Below are 23,757 nucleotides of genomic sequence, written 5' to 3'. Positions count from 1 at the left end.
CATCATGACCCCCACCCATATAAACCACATCGCTACCGCCCTCCTTACCAACCCGCTACCACGATGCTCAACTCACCATGCCCCCACCCACAATACCCACATTGCCACCACCCCTCCACCGCCATCTGGCCTCACCCACCAAGACCCCCACCCACAAAACCCACATTGCCACCACCCCTCCACCGCCACCAGGCTCCACCCACCATGACCCCCCCACCCAGAAAACAACCACATTGCCACCACCCCTCCACCGCCATCAGGCCCCACCCACCATGACCCCCACCCACAAAACCCACATTGCCACCAACCCCTCCACCGCCATCAGGATCCACTCATCATGACCCCCACCTACAGAAAAACACATCGCCACCCACCCTCACCATCCAACCCACAACCACTATCAGTCTCACCCCACGACACCCATCCCACCCGCACAACTACATTACCACCCAAACCCACCGCCACCCTACAGCCACGCTCCCCATATCAAGACTATTCAATCCCGTCTCTGACTCAGCACTAAATCTTCCCCATTCGGCGTGGTCAAGTACCGGCTTATCCGTCGATACAAGCACGTGTTATCTCATCGTTACTACAGCCGGTCACTCGGAAATGAACGGTCCTGGTCAATTTGGCTACAGGATTGTGTTATCGATCCGCCGGGATTGCTTATATCTGTAATAAGATTACCTAGATGTAACATCGCTGATGACAAAGATTATATCCCCAGTGCGTTTACTTGGCGCCTGGTTCCAACGAATACACGTTTCTCGTAAATACCTACACCTGTTTGTACGATTTGATATAGGTTGCAAACTGTGCTGTAATATATAATACGGTTATCATCTGAAAGCTGGCCTGCGGTCTATGTTATGAATTATCAAATATTTCATGCTGATCAAACGTCGGCTCCCATTGATCACTTCCCGACAGCGCATGTAATGCTGAGCGCGTATCGAACGACGTCGAGTTCTTACAGGATGAGTACGCGTGTGCGTGGAGAGTATCTGGTAATACTTTTGTCTCGAACAAGCGGCTGAATACATGTCTGTGTCGAATTCATGCTTTTATAGCACCAGGTTAAAGTTAAAAGCTCGAATATGCGTCTGGGTCGTGTAAGAGTTAAAATATGTGTGTGTCGAGTAAGAGGTAAATTAAGTGTTTATGTCGAGTCAGAGTTCAAATGTGAGTCTGTGGTGTCGAGTATGAGTTAAAATATGGTTTTGTGTCGAATAAGAGGTTGCATAAGTGTTTGTGTCGAGTAAGAGTTGAAATATGAGTGTTGTTTAAGAGTTAAATTGTGGGCCTGTGTCGAGTAAGAGGTTACGGTTACGGTAAGTGTTTGTGTCGAGTAAGAGGTTAAGTAAGTGTTTGTGTCGAGTACGAGTTAGCATAGGAGTCCGTGTTGTGTAAGCGTTAAGATAAGTGTTTGTAAGAGGTTAGTTATGTGTTTAGATCGTGCAGGTGTGTGATTTGACAACGTGTCTGTGTCGGGTAAGCGGTTGAACTAATGTGTGTGTTGCGCACGCTTGTGTGTGTTTAAGAAGTATGGCATAAGTAAATGCCAAATCACGACTTGCGAAAGCTGTTCACACTGAATAAACCCACTTGCACGAAAACCAAACATCGGAGATTCGAACTCACGACTGCGGAAACAGACACAAAAGGGACACAACCCACCTTAGCGATCTCCGACCACTCGGGTCCAATCGTGTCTTTCTACATCCTGGCGGAGATCCGATTGAGATCCGGCTGAATACACCCGGATCAATACATACCAAGGCACCGGTGACCCGTTCAAATGGATGACCACTAAAACTAACTCGGTTTATATCCTCGCTTTGTATTTTCTCATACCACAATCCATACATCTTACGCCTATAAAATCGATAACAACTGTGTCATCCTCTTTTCTTTAATCACAACTCAGATACAGATATTATTTTGTTTTGTTACTTAGCATAACGTGCAACACAAACCCCGTATTATGGATGACTGATTGGATCTCCCTGTTGCAGATTATAGTAATTATTGTTGAAAAAAACCTACATAACATAGTCCTAAAAGCTACTCTGTTACATAACCCAGCAGTGTGAACAGAATAGTTATATAACCGATCGTTATACTCAACAAAATATAAACGCACCCTCTCATCTTTTTATCGCCGTTGGGGCTTAGTTGCAAAACCAATAATTGTTCAATACCGGCTCGGGATAAATAGAGCTGACGGTTGCAGCTCAATATGGTAGCAGCTCCTTCTTAATTATGTACAATTAAATACAACTTGGATGGTAATAATTACGGCTCCCGGTCGATAACCTTATGCCCTGGAGGCCTTATCAATAGAAGAACATCTCATTTACTGATTAACGAAGTTGATCGTTTACTGTGCAAGTGCCTCGGGATTATTGGATTGAATTAGGAAATAACAATTAGCCACGTATTGAATATTTCTATGAGTCATACGTCACATCCGATGAACTTTAATGAACATGATAACGAACATCATATTATTCAATAAATATTGAACTGTTGGAGATACTTCAATTTGGTTTTGATCCCATACTGGAGATATAAAAGTAGAAAAGTAACGACATTTTTTTTTACAGAATATAAATGTACACCAATCATTATTGATGCACCTTAAATTGATTTCTTTTCTCGATCATCTTCCGTTTTTAAACAGTCTTTGTAAATCCAAACATTAAACGTCTCAGGGGACATTACGGTTTGGTAAGCTCAGATGCAACAGAGGCATAGAATGTATCCACACATGCGGGGCGAGAGAGTTTAATTTTACTCTGGTTTTAGCAATATTCCAGCAATATCACAGCGGGGGACTCCGGAAATGGGCTTCACACATTATTCCAATGTGAGGAATAGAACCCGGGTCTTCGGCATGGCGAGCGAACGCTTTAACCACTAGGCTATCCCACCGCCCCTACTCGTGCGGGATTAAATAACAACCACAATGATTGGCTTTGGACGTCTTTTGCGACATTAATTTTCAACAAATGCATAAATTTTGATTATCTACCCAGGAGACTCTTGCATGTTGGTCAAATGACGAGAATACAATTTTCATCTGTCAATTATTTTTTTTTATCAAAAAACTATTCTTTGTCGGCCTCCTTGATGGCTGGTCGTTAAGACTGGTAATTAGAAAGGCTATATCGGCATAGCAACGTACATTGGCAAAATGGATCGCGTTTCTTGTGATCAGTCTGTCAGCTGATGGTTTTATATGCAGGCAATATCCGTGAAAGTCGTTACTAAATTACGTTCAGATAATGAATGTTATAAACAAATAAAAAAGTGAGTGATTCAGTCAGTCAGTCAGTTGGTCGGTGAGTGAGTGAGAGAGTGGGTAAGTGAGTCAGTCAGACAGACAGTTGGTGAGTGAGTGATTGGGCGAGTGAGAGGGTCGGCCGGTCAGTCGACTGAGTGAGTGAGGCAGTCAGTCCGTGAGTGAGCAAATGAGTCAGTGAGTCAGTCAGTCAGTCAGCCAGTCAGCCAGTCATGCCAGTCAGTTGACAGTCACGCCAACCCATCTCTATCCTTGTCAGTGCATGTTGAGTCAACCCATCCCAATCCATGTCACGTGCATGTTGACGTCAACCCATCCCAATCCATGTCACGTGCATGTTGACGCCAAACCCATCCCAATCCATGTCACGTGCATGTTGACGCCAACCCATCCCAATCCTTGTCACGTGCATGTTGACGTCAACCCATCCCAATCCATGTCACGTGCATGTTGACGCAAACCCATCCTAATCCATGTCACGTGCATGTTGACGCCAACATCCCAATCCATGTCACGTGCATGTTGACGTAAACCTATCCTAATCCATGTCACGTGCATGTTGACGCCCAACCATGTCTCGTGCATCCATCTCTATCCATGTCACGTGCATGTTGACGCCAACCCATCCGAATCCATGTCACGTGCATGTTGACGCAAACCCATCCGAATCCATGTCACGTGCATGTTGACGCAAACCCATCCTAATCCATGTCACGTGCATGTTGACGCAAACACATCCTTCCTCATATACGGTACTACTTGACGTGAACCTTTCCCTATCCCATCCCGTGTCTCGTGTGGATTTGATCCGCTCCCACCCTAGTTGGCCCGACTCGTGCCTCGTGCTTTCGACATCACCGTCCAATCCCCCACAACCCTCCCAGATCGCTCTCCCACTCTTGTGCCCCTGGCTTGTAAAGCAACCCCTCCCAAGTCTCACATATCTCCAGTTCACCCACACCTCAGATTATTATATTCAAAGTGAGGGTTAAAGCAGCATATGATAGACGTTCATACATCCACTATCCAAACACAGAAAATCAAATATAACTATAGAACAGACACCCGACTTCCCTCCACTCAACATCATCATCATCATCACCACCACAACCACCACTATCATCATCATCATCATCATCAGAGACCGTGAAGATCCGGGTTAGAATTAGTCTTCAGCAACCAATGCTTGTCATAAGAGGCGATTAACGGGATCGGGTGGTCAGGCTCACTGACTTGGTTGACACATGTCATCGGTTCCCAATTGCATAGATCGATGTACATAATATGTTAATCACTGGATTGTCTGGTCCAGACTCGATTATTTACAGACCGCTGGACATCATATAGCTGGAATATTGCTAAGTGCGGCATTAAACAACAAAGAAACCTAAAAACACCTCAGTCACCTAACTCAATACCCAAATGAAACAGCCCAGTAAATCTCCCCGTCTGCGTTACCTAATAAGAAATATAACTGTGGCCCACTGTATTCTTTGAAGGGCATTTAATACCACCCTACCTAAAGACGTGATGGCAGATTTATCTCCAACCTAATTAGAAATATGTTTATCTTGGGAGACTCAGCCGTTTCGGCTAATGGCACTCCTTTGCCGGAGCAATGGTCATCTAAATAGCAGCCTTGTCTTAAACCGGCGTTTCCTCTCATGCACGCCAAGGTGCGACGCGAACGTACTGTTCTTGAAGACATGACTATTTAGAGAAGAGCTTAAGCGTCTTTGATCCTTGGAATCTAATGATCTTACTGCTTTGATAAACCCTTTCCTGGGGATTGGACAAGATTGATTTTGAAGATATTTCCTGACATTTCAACACATTTTCTGCCATATGATATGGAATTTCAGGAAGCGAGACCCGTCGGGTTCCGCTACAAGCTAATGCCGGTCTTGATTGGGAGACTTCAACTGTGTAGTTTCAAACTGTAGCTGCAGTTTGGTCTCACCGTCACAGTTCCGAGTTGCACCAAAACGCCGTTCAAAACACCGAATGACCTTTACGCAAGACTGTGTGGGTTCAATATAATATTCCAGAATTACCACAGAGAGCGCCAGAAATGGGCTTTACGCAATGATCAAATTGGAGAATGAAACCTGGACCTACGTTGAGACTAGCAAGCACTGTCACCGCTGGGCTACCACATCGCTCCTCGTGGCAAGATATTGTTCATGCATGGCAACATGTTGACATGAGTTGTATTGCTATGGAATCCTGGAAGGGACATTGTCGCGTTGTCGCCCTCTCAAATACAAGCAAAATGAGGCAAAATTAACCAAAACGCGACACGCGACAACGCGACATTTCGCCCATTTGTCGCATTGTCGCGATGTCCCGTGTCGCATTTTGAATAATATTTTTTTTATTCCTCTAAAGGGCGACACGCGACATCGCGACAATTTTCAAGGTCAAAATATGTCGCGTTGTCGCATTCTCGCCCTAAGTAAGATGTGTAAAAACAGCCTAAAAATTTGCTAAAACGCGACACCCGACAATGCAACAACGCGACATTTTGATGAAATGTCGCGTGTCGCGCTTTGTTAAAATATTGAGTATAGTATGTATTATAACATATGACTAAAACGCGACACGCGACAATGTCCCTTCTCGGATTCCATATATTACGGACCCTGACATAGGAAAACCACATTACTACAGACTGACAATGAGTCGGTTGAAGAAGTGGAATTTTTTTTACCGAACTCCCCTGTCAATGTTAAGTCTTGTTCGGGAAAACTTGGACGTACGGAATATCTACGAGCTATAGGGGCGGTGGGGGTAGCTTGGTGGTTAAAGCGTTGGCTCGTCACGCCGAAGACCCGGGTTCGATTCCCCACATGGGCACAATGTGTTAAGCCCATTTCTGGTGTCCCCCGCCGTGATTTTGCTGGAATATTGTTAAAAGCTGCGTAAAACTAAACTCAGTCAGTCAGTCAGTCTACGAGTTATCAAGGTTCGACACAACCGCAAAATGATGACTTGATAGGGAATATACAAGAATCAAGTTTTAACTTCGAGACAACCGTTGGTTCGAACTCTACAATACAGATCTAATTCGTGATTTGATTTTTCGCATTGTATCATGCCATCCATTTCATATATTCTTCTGCGCCATTTGAAACGGAGCATTGAGTGAGTGGGTTTGGTTTTGATAAAAGCGGCGTAAAACAATACTCAGTTTTTCTGATCAGCGGGTATAATTCGCGGTATTATTTTAGTGAGTGAGCGAGTTCAGTTTTACGCCCTTTCAGCAATGTTCCAGCATTACCACGGCGGGGGACACCAGAAATGGGCTTCACACACTCCCACAGCCGAACTCAGGTCTTCAACGTGAGAGAGCGAACGCTTTAACCACGAGGTTACCCCACCGCCTAGTATTATTATATAAGGTGATTGGTTGGTTTGTTGTTTAACGCTGCGCTCAGCAATATTCCAGCTATATGGCGGCGGTCTGTAAATAATCGAGTCTGGACCAGACAATCTAGTAATCAATATCATGAGCATCGATCTGCGCAAATGGGATACGATGTCAACCAAGTCAGTGAGCCTGAACACCCGATCCCGTTAGTCGCCTCCTACGACAAGCACGGGTTGCTAAAGATCAATTCTAACCCGGATCTTCACGGGTCTTATCATAAGAGACCCAAAAGGTAAATGAAGAATTCCAAGGTATGTCATCTGCTGGTGAGGTGGTAGAAACACGTTCCTGGGCTAGAACAATAAAGTATGCATGGATAAAAAAGGATGTTAAGCGTGACCAATCTTTGAAGACTACTTCCTAACGGTGTTCTCCACGGCGGTACTTTTTTACCCCTTGTCTTTGCGATCGGGTCGTAAATATTTGATTCCATTAAATCGATTGGTAAGAATGCAATCCCACATGCTCGAACATCCGAAGCAAGTAAATTGTTTGCTGTTTATAGCTCTTGTTAATAAGCAACAACACGGACACGGCTTCTTGGCCTGTTATTTTAGGCATCCAATGCATCTCTATATGCATGATTATCTTTTAATTGCACACAGTTTTAAAAAATCGAATAATGAGAGTTTTTAAATTTCACCGCCGTTTGATTTTCAAAATCGATACATCATTGTAACAGTTTGATGGCCGAGCTTATGAGAGCCATTATGGCTTAGAAGTCCGATAAACAGAGTTGTTTACTCGTTTACTGATATGTCGATAGGAGTTCCCATTGTTAATGTCGTTTAAGGTTTGATGTGGCAGGTGCTTGCAGACTTCATTGGTCCATGGAATTATTTGTATTTCTAGTTGTTTATGTGGGCATGACGGCAAACATCAATATCATCCTGCTCGTAAAATCAACGACTGAAACGATGAAAAACTTTAATCGAATCACATAATTCCATGATGAATTTCGTCTCTGGCTCATTCATTTTTTGTGCTGTATGACAATCTCACAACGGTTACACCCGTCGTCTGTTTGTTGTTTAACGCCGCACTGATAACTTCTTAAATAATCCATTCTGGACCAGACAATCCAGTGATCAAAAGCATGAGCATCGATCTACGCAATTGGGATACGATTACATGTGTCAACCAAGTCAGCGAGCCTGACCACCTGATTCCGTTAGTCGCCTTTAACGACAAGCATGGGTTACTGAAGATCAATTCTAACTCGAATCTTTACCGGTATTTCTGTCTACCTATGACTCACGCACCCATTCACGTGCTTTTTTCAATCAATTGTTCACTCACTAGCTCACTCACTCACGAACTAGCCGGTTTATTCCTTGAGGAAACTTCAAGTATCCATTTAATCACTCGCATGTTCCATGTCATTGACTGAATCTTCGTTCATCCTCTAGTTCTTGCGCTCTATCATAAATCCACTAAAACAAGTGAGGATTGTTTTAAGCCGTTTTCAGCAATGCATGAGCAATATCACGTAGGTGGACCAGATAATGGCTTTACACGTTGTACACGTTGAGGAATCAAACCCCGGCGTTCCTCATGACGTGAGAACACTTCTACCACTGGCCTCCCTACATCCAGGAATGCACATACACTGATTCGTAGTCGCTTCCCTCATTAATGTCCCTCTGAAATATCCCTCTCTCTCATTGGCTGTCCCACTTCCATAGTCAATGCCAAATGCCTTATACGTATGACTGAGTGTGTGAGTTTATTTTTACGCCGCACTCAACAATATTCCAGCTATATGGCGGCGGTCTTTAAATAATCGAGTCTGGACCAGACAATCCAGTGATCAACAACATGAACATCGATCTGCTCAATTGGGAACCGATGACATGTGTCAACCAAGCCAGCGAGCCTGACCACCCGATCCCGTTAGTCGCCTCTTACGACAAGCATAGGTTCCTGAAGGCCAATATTCTAACCCGGACCTTCACGGGTTCTTATACGTATGTATTTATGCATGTATGCATGCGTGCGTGCGTCATGTACATTCCAACAGATGTTTTCGATGTATGTATGTGTGAGTGATGGCGTGTTTGTGTGTGTGCGTGCTTGCGTGCGTGCGTGCGTGTTTGTATGTGTATTACTACAGATGTTTTCAATGACACGATAAGTCACCAATATCCCCTACAATTAACAAAAGTGGTTTGCATTAATTCGTTTCTAGCTAATCAAGGAATAACACATGCAAAGAAGAAAAGCTATGTGAGTTTTCACATGCATTACCACATCAAAGCTTTCCACACTTTGATGGAGGATGGTATCAAGAGAATGTAGTTTTAATGACTTAATCAATATGACATGACCATCTGCCTGCTGCCGACAACATGACACGTCCTTGTACGTGTGTTTTATAACAGCAGCTATTTTGCAGAAAACTCTAGTATTGATTATGATGCGATGGGATTAGAAAGAATAACGAAATATGCCATTTATTTATTCTGTTTTCACTACTATTCACAGAATCTTCTAAACGTGAAGTGCTATTGGATAATGCGCCATATAATCGGCAAATAATCTGGTTACCTAGTTCAGTTGAACATTTTCAAAACTGATGTAAAAACGAAATAGGAGGTTGTACGTATCCTTGCAGTACCCCAACATTTAACACTATAGTTTCAAACAATGACATCTGAGAAGACAGACTGTTTTCGAGTTGTTGCGTTATCACTGTGGTACTTTATCGTTGATACCATGACATATAAACTGCTGTATAAGTCTACAAAGCAACATTGTATCACACGCTTCTGAAATGTCATATATTGCCATGAATGGAAATCTTTTTACCAGTGAGTGAGTTTAGTTTTACGCCGAACTCGGGACTATTCCAGCTATACGACGGCGGTCAATATATAATCGAGTCTGGACCAGACAATCCACTGATCAACAGCATGAGCATCGATAAACACAATTGGGATACGATGACATGTGTCAACCAAGTCAGGGAGCCTGACCACCCGATCCCGTTAGTCGCCTCTGACGACAAGCATTGGTTACTGAAGATCAATTCTAACCCGGATCTTCACGGGTTCCTTTTACCAGGTGCAAGTACATATGCATAATTCAACTATTTCGACGATCGGAAAACATTTATAGAATGCTTGAACACAGCTCGTTTGAGTGAGTGGGTGAGTTTAGATATACGTCGCTTTTAGCAATATTCCAGCAATATCACGGCGGCGGCTACCAGAACTAAAGTACTGTCGGAAATGCTAGAAAAATGCTTTTTAGCCTTAATACTTTGATAAAGGTGATAAATGTACTATGTTGTCAATATATCAACTCGCCTATAGTGTACCTAATTTGTATTTCAATCAATTTAACATTCCCATGCATTTAAAGGGCAGTTTACAGGAGAGAATATGGTACCAAAACAACAACTTAGGATTTTTTCAGAGTTCAACAAAAGAAATCTGAAATAGTCTTTACATTTATGCTTATAATACAGGTGGTGTAAAAATATGAATCAACGTTTTTCTTTAACAAATAAATGTTGAATGTTTGTGTTACTTTACATAATTATCGTTTCTTTATTGAAGAAATATTAATATAAATGTTATGCATTGATTAATAAGTGCACATCTTTATCACAGCGTCCACTATGGCCAACTATTTGCAGTCAATTGTTGCAAAGGTTTATAAGTTTGTTGTGCTTGAAAAAAGACAGATGTAAACCTTTCATTAGTTTAGAAAGGGTTTATTACAGGTGAGGTGAGGTGAAATCGGGTTAACGTCGTGCTTGAGAATATTTCGTTCATATGTGCATGCGTGTGTATGTGTATGTGCGGCTGCTTGTACTAGCCCAGACTGAAGCTGGTTTTATAGTGCTAGCCCACTTAGATACCATGCCGCAGTGAAGATGGAATACCCCACTCAGACACATTATACTGACTCCGAGCCAACCAGTCCTTGTTGTACCCATTAATGCCAAGCGTCAGGCAGGGACCAACAAGTACCATATTTTAACGTCTTTTTGGTCAGGATCGAACCCGCGACCTTCCGCTCTCCGGGCGGACGCTCTAACCACTACACCACGGAGGCGGTCGTTTTTCACAGAACTTGTAGAGCTATTGGTATGTCTGACCAACAAGTTTACAATATTGTAAACAAATCAGACAAGACAGGGACCGTCTCAAAAGCAAAACCAGGACGTAAAACCATCCTTGAAAACTTTGACAAGGGAGTACTTAGATGGGCGGTCTACAAACTTTAGGAGAAGAAGAATATATATTTTCTAAAGAAGCTACACCAGTGACTTTGTTAAATCTTTGGCCAATGTTCACAACTAGATTAAACTGACCGAATTACATCCATATTTTTGCAATGAAATATACTGTTGACATGCAAAACATTTATTAAAACGTTGCACATTTCTACAATCAATCGATAAGATAACACAAGTGATATAATAGGATTCTTTCCAATGTACAGTAATTCGTATGTTTATTTCAAAACAAACACACATACACACATACACAAATTATCCCTTACATAACCAATACGTATACTATACGTATACATATTCAACATTTTGAAGAAAACATCTATTGAGATGACCCCTCCCCTGAGTTTGTGCTCAGGTGTCAATTTCACCTGTCGATAACTGCATGCTGATGATGTAACACAGGCAGTTAATGTTTGTATCAAATAACGTCCCACTACCCGTTATTTTTTTTAAGTTTTTGGTATTTTCATCAGTAAAAACACATTTTAGGGCATGTCTCAAAATTTATTCCCTCGGCCATATTAGGTAGATGTTTCTTAAAGTGATATTTGTTATTTAAGTAACTGTAATACCTCTGAATTTTAAATATAAGTCAAAAAGCATTTTTTAGCATTTCCGACAGTACTTTAGGCTCCACACATTGTACCCATGTGGGGGAATCGAACTCGGGTTACATGCTCGTCTATAAGAAGAGGATAAGCGTTGAATCACTATTTTAAAACGTGACAAAGCAAGAGTCAATTTCCTTCTGTAAGGATAGGTTCGTCTTCTCAGTAACATGGAAACAATAGCTGAAACACCAACGTTAATGATTTATGGGATATTGGCCTGAAGCTTTATTCGAAATGATTTTTGCTCCATTTATTTCATGCTCAATTCAATAAATGTATTAGCTGCATATTTCCCCATTAATCAACTTCGCCTCGATTCCACAAGCACCTGCTATTGATGAAGAATCTGTTTGTAACTGATCAGCTGATGAATGAGAATTATATACTACTCAAAGTAGATAAGGACCACCGAGATGGTAGCTGTAACAATACTGAAATGAAGCATCACTATTTCTTAACTACTGTTTACGTCCCCATGGTTCCTAGTATGGTGATCTACATTCCGTTGTTGGCGATCTATAACCCGTCTTTTATATTGCATTGTCTTATTTAATTAAAATGTTTGAGTTTTACAGGCCAGTTTTATATTCATATCTGTGATACTCTAGTATTTTAACTGTCCATCGTCGACAAGTTTTACTCTTCAAAATGTTTTCATTTTTATTGAATATATTGTTTTCGTCATGATATGGCTGAGATATTGCCGATGTGACGTTACATATTAACTCACTCACTCTTAACCTCTGTTGAGTAGTATATGTAGAAAAGAAGGCAGTCCACCTCCATGGACAAGAAAGTACGCATTTCTCACCGTGATTGACCTACATTCATAAGGCGTGACGGAAGAACGTGTTGTTTGAAGTGTTGCACGGCATATCTAGCAGTGCTCACACATCGTGTTTAAACCCCACGGGAGTGAACCCATGGTCAGTCATGTGCAGCGGGATGGACCTTTGAACAGTATTTACTACCACCCCCTGGGAAATGTGGGAATGAATTGATCCGGTATCACGTTACTTCTGTCCTGGCTGACATCAGAAGATCCGGTGGTCGTGAGTGGGTTTGTTTCTTCTCCGCTATTATTAATGTTCCGGCAACATGACCCCCGAAATGAATTGAGTTGAGAAGAGGAAATGTTAAGTGATGTAGATGATTTATCATCAAAGGGATAGTTGCTCATACTTTTCGTCACTGGTTCTCAGGCGTGAGGTAGCCCAATGGATGAAGCATTCGTTCGTCACGCCGAGGACCCGGTTTGATTCTCTACATGAGTACTGTATGTGATGCAGATTTCAGGCGTCCCCCGCCGTGATATTGCTGAAATATTGCTGAAATATTGCTAAAAGCGAGGGTCGGTGGTGTAGCCCAGTGGTTAAAGCGATCGCTCGTCATGCCGAAGACCCGGGTTCGATTCCCCACATGGGTATAATGTCTGAAGCCCATTTCTGGTGTCCCCGCCGTGATATTGCTGGAATGTTGCTAAAAGGGGCGTAAAACAGTATTCATTTACTTTCTTCACGGGTCAAGGTTTGCGAAGAACGTTACCTCGCAGTATTCAGTCAAACTTGGATCGGACTGACTATATTTCAGTTTATCAGTTTGTCAGTTTGTCACCATTTCGTGGTCGCGGGTGTCACCAAAATGTTAAACGTCTTAACACCTAAATACGGGAAACATGTTAATACTGTTTGAAACGACGTCACAAACAACTCCACCACCTACTCAAAGGGACTTCACTGCGGTTTGAGTGTAGCAATAGAAAGATGATGCACTTCCGTTGTAGAACATATACGTACGTGTCGACGTTCAAATGACGTTATGCGTTTATGACGTTATCTGCAGACGTTGTGTTGTTGCAAATGACCATCCATCCATCCTTGACAATCCAGTGCACATCATCTCCATTACATTATGATCAATACACCGGATCCTTTCGCAGCCACATTTTTCTTCCGGAAGTGACGTCATAATCGCCATTCGCCCAATCCTATCGGAGCACATTATTTCTTTCGCTCAGTACGGTAATTTGATTGGTTGCCTACTTTTGGCGTCATTCCATAAGGGTCGGAGTGAGTGAGTGAGTGAGTGAGTGAGTGAGTGAGTATGTTTTGCGCCGCTTTTAGCAATATTACAGCAATATCACGGCGGGGGACACCAGAAATGGGTTTCACACATTGTATCCATGTGGGGAATCGAACCCGGGTCTTCAGCGTGACAAGCGAACACTTTAACCACTAGGCTACCCCACCGCTCCCGAATGAGGTAAAGGTTTTGTCGTGATAGAATGGAGACTATTATGCACTGGATATTGGTGGTGACTCTGTTTTCTCGTAATTCCGACGAGACATGGTACATAGTTTCGTCTCGTTTGATGTTTACTATTCTCGACCTAGGTAAAGTGAGATGCACGAAACATCTGACAGACGATCGGCTATTCACTTTAACGGTATTCACCTTCCTTCCTCTGGCATACAAGGAAATTGATTTATAACAGGTATTCGGTGTTGACATTTGTGACAGTGCATGCCCTGAGTTTAATTTGTCAGTAAATTGTATTGGAAAAGGTCACCCGATGATGACAAAGTTGCGTCACAAGCTCAGAACCAAATTCATTTACCTTGCACAATTTATTGCATTTACCATAATTGAGAACAGATGGAATGCGTGTCGTCACATGGATTATTCCTAAGTTCTGTTAGCAGTTGAAAAGTTGAAAAGTATGAAAGCGTGGTTGGGTTAATGCAATCATTTAGTGTTTCTCTCTCTCTCTCTCTCTCTCTCTCTCTCTCTCTCTCTCTCTCTCTCTCTCTCTCTCTCCTCTCTCTCTCTCTCTCTCTCTCTCTCTCTCTCTCTCCCCGTTCTCTCCTTCCCTCTCTCTGTCCCCCTATGTGTGTCTCTCTCTCTTCCTCTCTGTTTTCTCTCTCTCTTTCCTCTCTCTTTCTCCCTCTCTCTTTCTCTATCCCTCTCTCATTTTTCGGTGTACCTCAAGGTACAAACCTGTATCTTAAAAGCAGTATCATTCAATATTCCTACCTCACACCCAACTGTGTGAATAATGCATGTCGTCCATGAGGCTCACAGCATTTATCAGTCAAATGATACACCATGTGCCCTACAAATTCCCTGATATTGAAATGAGCACAATAAATCTGCAGATGCCCCACGTATAACAAGATTAACGAGAATTTCATCATCTGCACATTGACCATTATGGGATATCATCCCCTTTTCAGAACAAACTCATGCACGAGGGACGAAAAATGAAAAGAATTATTTGAGTGTTAAGTTTCCTTTGAAACGGCGCCTTGGAGATTTCAACTTTTTCATAAATCATTTATTCAAACGATGACAAGCCAGTTATAGAGAACAATTTATTACACCAGGGGAAATATTAGGTAATTAAATTCTAAAAACAAATCAATTTTCTAAGTATCTGATTTGAATTGGTATAATAATCCAAATCCGCTTTTTTCCCAAAAAGTTATAAATGGCTTATTTCCAATAGGAAAACTGAACGCAAAAAAAACAACAGAACGTTCTCAATAATTGGAATGAGAGAAGGGTCAGCCTTAGGTCTGGAGCTCGCATTTTGAATGTGATTGTTGTGTATGTTTCCAGATTATACACGAGTTAATGTTTGAACACAATATACTGGACACTGATACACAGTGATAGTACTTATATTGAAAATATAAGGGACTCGTTGGTTAACCTAGCTGGCAAAGCATTCATTCAATATGCCTGAGGTTCAGCTTAGATGCTCAATACTGGTGAAGTCAGTTATTGGTGTCTTCCAATGACGGTTGAACGTAACCCACTCACTCACTCCAATGCACGTGAGCATTATCATATGAATCCCTTCACAAGAGAATTGAACATTACAGTATCATTGTACACATATGCAGAAATGACGTGTATGTTTAAATTAACGTTTCCTTTGTTCAAAACCGGATTTCGTTAACTTTACTCAACCAGTCACCCCTGTGGAATAATGAACTCTACCACTATTGCTCTTTGCTCAACCCAAACATCATGTGCAAGCACTTCTCAAAGTTAAACGAATACAATGTCCAAGATTAACATTGGCATGCCAAGACTGCTGAAGATGCCTTTCAACATAATCACAGCATGATCAGAATATGTGCTTTCCCAAATCCCCCAAGACGATATCACTGAGCTGAAAACAGTCGTTGATGGATGGGGGGCTGACAGTGTGGTATGGAGATGAAGATGGAAGGGGGTCGGTGTGTGGGGGTTAGGTGGGAGGGTGAGAAAATCAGAATGACGGGTTAGGGAAATACGGACGTTTATGTTTTTTTTGTTTTGTTTTTTGGCTTGTTTTGTGTGTGTGTGTGTGTGTGTAAGTGTGTTCGTGCGTGCGTGTCTCCGTATGTATATCTGTTTGTGTGTGGGTGGGTGTATGCATATGTGTATGCGTGTGTGTCGATCAGGTTCGAGTGATTTGTTGGGTATTTACCTTTACATTCGCAAGTGTCAGAAGGAACAGATTCCTGATAATGAGATGGCATTGGTTTTGGGGTTGGCGTTATGAATATATATCACCAACTTGAAGGCTGAATTGTGAGGCTGGAGGTTCTAACCTAGTTATACAACGTTTGAAGACTTTGGAGTCGAAAATATTAGATAAATTGGAAGTTGGTTACATGTGTCTGTGTTTTGACACATTTTACCGTAAATATGCATATTCAGATTGCAGGATATTGGAGGAACAATTTTCTGAAATCGTAATCTTTAGCCTCAGTGAGTGAGAGAGTGAGTGAGTGAATGAAGAGTGAGTGAGTGAGTGGTTCACACATCAAAAGCTAAGAAACAATTCTGTATAGAACGGTTTACCGTAGTATTCCTCAAAATAATAACCAAACCAAAACATACTCACTGAGCAGTGTTCAAAGTGAAAATCTATCTGGCACAGATCGCATAAAGTAATCTGCGAAAGAACACCAATCGTAATACAACGATTGCGTACTGTTCAAGTTACGACATGTCAAAAGTTTTAAGAAAAACATATATGGTTGTTTCGTTATGTTCACATTATTTCAGACATAGATGAGTGCTCTACATGCGGTATCTATTGAATATACAACAGTAGTATTACTAAAAATTATAGGCATTTCAAAATACTCTCACTGAGTCCAAGTGTTTGAAATGAAAATCCATACAGCACAGATAACATACAATAGTCCGGAGAAAGAGCATCAATCATAATACAACGCTTGCATTGCGTATTGTTCAAGTTACTACACATCAAAAGTAAAAAGAAACCCCAAAACAAAACAAAACACATATAGGTGTTTTCGTTATCTTCACACTATTGCAAATATAGACGAATGCTCTACATGTTGTGTCCATTCGAAATAAAACGGTTTAAAACAGGCTTGCTGACTTGGTTGACATATGTCATTGTATCCCAATGGCGCAGATCGATACTCATGCTGTTGATCACTGGATTGTCTCTCTCGATTATTTACAGATCGCCGCCATATAGCTGGAATATTGCTGAGTGCGGTGTAAAACTAAACTCACTCACTCACTCTGATATATTTTAGTCCAAAATCCACTCACGTACTCTCTGAGATCTTCAACCTACGATAACTACGATAAAGACACAAGTCTGTCATACAGACCCTGAAACAAACATATCCAAGAAAGAAACTCTAGAAAAGAAAGTCTAGATTACCACAGGTCTGAAAATGAAAAAAGTCTCCAGTCTCCATTTCATTATATTTTTCTGATTTTAACTTATGAACCGTTTTTGAGTGTAAATTATTTCCATTTCGAAGACTAGATGCTAGTCTAGGTCACAATCAGCTCTCATCGTTCACAATTGTCCCGCTACGTAGAGATAACATTCACCATAACAATCCCTAACGAATGGCATCTGATGATCAGGTATCTTTTTTACAACGTGGGTAAACGTTGTCAATTAAACTTTTTGTAATGTCAAGGGAAAAGTGCTCCCCTGACAACCTCAACACATACACGCACATACACACATCCCACACACGCACGCACGCGCACACACACACACACACACGCACGCGCGCGCGCACACACACATACACACACAAAAACGTCCGGATTTTTCTAGCCCATCTCTCTGATTTTCTTTCCCCTCCGCTCAAGTCAAAGTCATCATGCACAATTCAACCCCTCAAAGTGGTGATAAATATTCATAATAACACCACCAAAGCTCATGTCATCTCATTATCAGGACTCTGTTCATACTGCCACTTGCTGTTACTACGTTAAATATGACTCAATCCCATCGACAACAAAAACACGCACGCACACACATGCACGCACACAGGCACGCACACACAAGAACATCTGGATTCCCCTAACCCGTCATTCTGATTTTCTCACCCTCCCACCTAACCCCCACACACCGACCCCCCTTCCATCTTCATCTCCATACCACACTGTCAGCCCCCCATCCATCAACGACTGTTTTCAGCTCAGTGATGTCGTCTTGGGGGTTTGGGAAAGCACATATTCTGATCATGCTGTGATTATGTTCGAAGGGATCATCAGCAGTCTTGGCATGCCAATGTTAATCTTGGACATTGTATTCGTTTAACTGTGAGAAGTGCTTGCACATGATGTTTGGGTTGAGCAAAGAGCAATAGTGGTAGAGTTCATTATTCCACAGGGGTGACTGGTTGAGTAGGAAAGTTAACGACATCCTATTTTGAACGTGCGGATGTTCATCTAACAAGATACTATCTTCAAAATGGACTGTTTCGCTAATGTGCATATGTATTTATTTGAGTGTGTGTTCTAAGTCTTTTTCATCTAACCGCAAAATGACATTTAGGACTACGCTTTTAATTGTTAATGTTTAACACCGAACTGAAGTCTCATGCATGCCGAACGAACGCCTTGACCACAGGTTTATCCAAATGGCTGGCACTTAAATTTTAATTAATGAACGACCATTGCGTATCGATGTCCAGTATATACATGTTCAAAGTATAACTCGACTGTAATGTCGAAAGATAAATAACAACCGTATTCAAAACTGTCAGTACCTAATCTTTGCCAGACACATCTTATTTAAGTTAATACGAACATTGTGCTGTTTTGGGGTGTTCATTTTTCAAATTGGAAATAAGATATTTACAAAGGAATTGAATGTGTGAATTATTCTACAAATTCAAACCAGATACTTATCAGATTGATTTTGTGCAGTTTTCAGCATATTCACTCAATCCCCGTAGACAAGACAATGGGGACTCATTATCCATTCTTAGTTCTGAACTACTTTTAGTACTCTTACCATGATATATGTCAAATGGACGTTGAGGGCGTATGTACTTTGTCGAGTAGCTAAAACAGCCGCATGAGTTTCTTGATGAGACTCGGAGAACAAGATTAATTTGTTTACACTAAATGTAAATAAAGCCAATCTTGATAATAATTTCTCATAATTAGAAATACTATCTGCAGCTGTTACCTTGACCGACATTAATGACATCTGCACAAACGACCAACACATAACGAGTCGGAGAATATACGTCAGCCTATGTGAACATCAAATAGAAGGCATGGTAGGAGATGTTGCAGAGCTGGTATTCCTGGCAATCATCTCCGGTTAGTCTGTGGTCATTCTATATCTCGACCAATCCCTAAAACACTTTCATCATATTGTCGCTATGACCGTGTCATTACTTTCCAATCATAAACTTCATACTCGAGGCTTTAACGGTACTACAATTCATGACGGATATACGATATGGGCAAATGTAACACTGAATACCGTTATAAGTTATAGATCAAATCACTGTAATGGGTGTGCTGTTACATCGATACTATAATGGAAGGATTGATACAATGTTATTGAACTGTGAATTATTCATTATGTCAGCTGACATAATGAAATACACAATCCATGTTTTCGGGAAAACGTGTCATCTATGTTTTAACTGATCCTTTAATTATGTTCTTCACGTTTTAGGATCTGTTTCTGAGGGTAATTAAGTCTTATTGTTATTTGACGTTCACATTCCACATTTACCTGATTTGAAAATTTTCTCAACTAATACACGAACAGCTGAAACATGATCAAGGTAGCCAATCCATTCAGTAAACCACATTTATGTTTGAAAAAAGTTTCAATTCTAGTTTCCAATTTGACCCATCGCTCTTACATAAAAAGAGTATTTGAACAAACAAGACACTAAACGAAAGTGTTAACCTATCCGAGAATTGGCATATTAGTATTTCGAGTTTCGTGCAGTCCGATAAAGAAACATATAACCCATTGCTTATTGATGTCGCCTTATTTGACTACGTACTGGTAAACGTAAACATATTTAGTCTGAGCATATATGTGTTTGTTCAGACAAGAGTAATATAATGAAGTTACGTTTAATATTAATAAATTGCCGGGAAAAATAGGGTATATGTTGACGATTCATAGTGGCTAACATGAATCAAATAGGGAATAGATATTCCATTGTGATATACGTGATATAGGTGTCGTTGTTGCAAAATGGAACTTACGTCAACACTGTTTTGGCGACTGCAGTCATTCAGGAAACGTTTTGATAACCAATTTGTTTGGTCAAATCTCTTCTTAAAGTTTATAATTCATGTCGCTCGTCAATTTATTTAATTTTTGCTTATAAAAGTACACAAAACCTACATCATGATCTGGGGATCTGAGACAGGATTATTTTTCGGGAGCTGATGTATTCCAATCAGCCTGGCATAGTTGGTAGCTGGCTTCAATATTTACGCTGGTACTTTTCAAACTATTACATGATGTAGAACTGTATTGCTTGAGACACACGGTCACATCACTACTGTCGTAACATTCAACGACATCTATCGTCTGGATGCATAAATTAAAAAATGTTAGTCCAAAAACATGTTCTTTAAAACTCATATCCAGTTATTGTAGTTATTGTAATGTTAGGACTGAGCTGACAATGCGCCCAAAACACGCACATGTTTACATCGTTACACCGCACCATCGTTTCGGCCAGTGTGTCGTAAACCTGATTCAACGTAGCACAATTGCCTGCGCTTTGAAACAGCTTCAAGGGCATATCCAGGAAATATAGATGTTGAAGACTTACCTAAAAGTCCCCGAAAACACACAGGTAATCCGAATAGAAAGAATAATCCAGTTTGTACACAGCGAGCTCCGTCTACCCTTGGAAACAACCTTACAGTTGTCGGTATCGATTCGAATGTTAACAGCACAGCCAGTCTCAATGTGCACTCACTGTTATTAACGGAGATCGGTTCCTCTGAGCTTCGTCAACGATTAAACCACTCTGTCCACTTTCTTTTGGATATACTCCCTCACACGGAGTTCACAGTTGACAGCGCTCTGGCTTGTTGGTCACGGTCAGCGGACAAGGGAGAGGACAATTCCCTCGTGCAGTGCGGCTCTTCAAAGAACCGTTAATGTCGGAACTGTTTTAAATGACTGGGAAATCTAACGGTTTTTCTTCTTACGGTAGATTTGACACAAATATTGCAGTAATTGTTTGGGCGATCCCAGTCGTCAAATTCCTTGAATGGTGATTAGAGCAGTGGAACCCGAATCTTGTACCTTCCTGGAGTATGATGTATGCTGTATTAACCGTGGGCTGGTCTGAGAACCTTTATGAGAAAAAATTCAAAGATTTTGACGAATGTTTTGCACGGACACCTTCCTTAGCATAGGTCAGACACTGGGGGTACTTTAATCGCCTGTCGTTTTTTAGGTGAACATGTGAAACCAGTACTGAAATCGTTAATGATCCTCAGAGATGTTTCCAAACCAGGAACCAGATTAGTTGTAAGGTACTATGGTGCTGAAGAGAATATTCCAAGACACCCACTCACGATCTCGTTTGGGGTCTGTTCAGTGTCACCGATCACCGGAACGGCGTCCTTCACGAAGAAATGCCACAGAGCATGGTGCCAATATTTGACAGCTTTCAAAGAAACTTGATCACGTAGTTGAAATTGCTGTCAGCAGGAATTTGTAGATTTGACGAACAGATCCTTCCCTGGGAGACTCTGAAATGAATTGTTAATATCGTAAAGGCATACTGTTGATCTTTGTCATTCATATTTCACACAACGAAGAATGCGTGGTTAGGCATCAGATTCCAAGTCCGGATCCATTACTAAAGCCACCATAGCGTTAAGAACGACTACAGGCTGTATTAGTGCATGAGTCTATGAGTTAGTGAGTATGATTTTAAGCCGCTTTGAGCAATGTTTACAGCGATATCACGGCGGCGGACACCAGAAAAGGGCTTATCCCATTTTACCAACGTGGGGAATCGAACCCGGGTTTTCGGTGTGACCACTAACCACTAGGCTACCCCATCGCCCCCACTTGCCAAGACATTCTTTAATATTGAACAAAACCAAAACAAATCTTGCAGTAATTGACCTTGACAGCAACCCATCACCCTGAACCACGCCGGAATCGTGCATTAACCATTAGGCATCATTGTGCTAAGATTGTTATTTGGAACGAGACCAGTTGGAGACAGTGAACCAGATGTCTTGCCTGAAAATCAGAGTGAGTGAGTTTAATTACACTGAATAATTCAACGATATCACACCGTTCAATGCTTGCAGCTTTGCGGGGACTGTTCTTTTAGCAAATACACTTTTTGTTATCTTTTTGGTCAAATTCAGATTTTCCCGGCACTTCACAAGACAGGAGGGGGCAGTCTTGATACAAAAAGGCGTTAGAGTAGCATAGTGGTGAAAGCACTCGCTCGTCACACCGAAGGTAGGGTTCGATTCCCAAAATGGGTACAATATGTTAAGCCCATTCTTAATGTCCCCCGCCGTGATATTGCTAGAATATAGCTAACAGCGGCGTAAAATCCAACTCACTCACTCACTCATTTCATCCACGATACAACTGATGGTGTTTTGCAATGAATGTAACGTTCATCCAAATCCATGTGTTTATAAAACGACGGCATTAAATACTTTTTACTCTGTCTAAAATAAACATATTAAAAAACACAACGATCATAGCCTTGGAGAATAGGGTGGCATTCAATAGTTTTATCGTATGAATCAGGAATCTGGAAGGAAGCTGAAGAATTTACGTCAGATAAACAAACACATTTTGCCGCAGATATGTAACCGAACTGAAGCAGAGAACTTATTTCATTTGAGCTATGACATGTTCCTTTTATTGGTCTTAACATTTTGTTGGACTAGTATACATGATATGTTCCGTTACTTTTTTCCATCAGTATACTGAAAGACTATATAGCGTGGTAAGTGTACGCGTTATGTTACACATTCCTCTTGAAGGCACCGTGACCGTAAGGTTAGTGCAACTGCATATACGTTTATACCCGTAAAGACCGGGGTTAGAATTGTTCTTCAGCAACCCATGCTTGTCTTAGAGTCGTCTAACAGGATCGGCTGGTCAGGCTCGCTTACTTGGCTGGCTCATGTCTCCTAATTATAAATTAATGGTCACGCTGTTGGTCACTGGATTGTCTGACCCAGACTCGATTATTTACAGACCGCCGCCATGTAGCTGAAAAATTGCTGAGTGCGGCTTTAATTTAAAAACAAACAATCAAACATATACGTGTAGCTGTTCAATACATTCAGCGCATTTTGTCAATCTGGATATTGCCCATAAAATATCTTATTCACAATACAAATAGTTGTCAGCTTCGATATCTAGGAAAGAATATCAAGCAAATGTTACACCAAAGTCTTTCTCTGGCTGCGTTCACCTTTGACCTTGACGTCCTTCACCTCTGAAATCAATGATCAGCCATCAACCGCGAAATTAGTTAATCTTATATCAAATAACCAGATAATACGTCAGTAAAGTCGTAAAGAACTCCCGTTATATTCTTCATCCCTTAAGACGAAGCTCATATACCATTCTGAGACGGTTTGTGGGCCAACACTTCCCGTTTCATTACCATGCCACAGTATCTGCAAGACGAGTGTACATCCTGCGGGAGTCGTTTTTACTCGCCTAAGTAACTTAGCTCGCTGCAAAAAACGTCAGAATTACGAAATAGGCTGTTTGAAGGAATTATAGTTGAGAGCTTGAGTTCTTGTCAACAGAGGACGACTCTGCTAATCAAGTATTTAAGTATAGTCTTTGTAAAATGATGTCCTGTTTTACTCAGGCCTGTTTCCTGGT

General features: G+C 41.3%; 1 protein-coding gene across 1 annotated transcript in view; it reads right to left on the bottom strand.

Moving 5' to 3' along the window:
- Positions 1-21,007, bottom strand: part of LOC124283857 (potassium voltage-gated channel subfamily H member 7-like) — a 277,214-nt gene extending 256,207 nt beyond the window's left edge. Inside the window, exon 1 of the mRNA XM_046719882.1 lies at positions 20,696-21,007. The gene's annotated coding sequence lies outside the window, so the exon portion shown is untranslated. The remainder of the gene's footprint in view (positions 1-20,695) is intronic.
- Between the last annotated feature and the right edge of the window lie 2,750 nt (positions 21,008-23,757).

This window comes from Haliotis rubra, unplaced genomic scaffold (assembly GCF_003918875.1).
Source record: "Haliotis rubra isolate DU_JTF1 unplaced genomic scaffold, ASM391887v1 Scf323, whole genome shotgun sequence".
NCBI lineage: Eukaryota > Metazoa > Mollusca > Gastropoda > Lepetellida > Haliotidae > Haliotis > Haliotis rubra.
The sequence above is the reverse complement of the archived record's forward strand: the minus strand, read 5'-3'. Positions and strand labels throughout refer to the sequence as shown.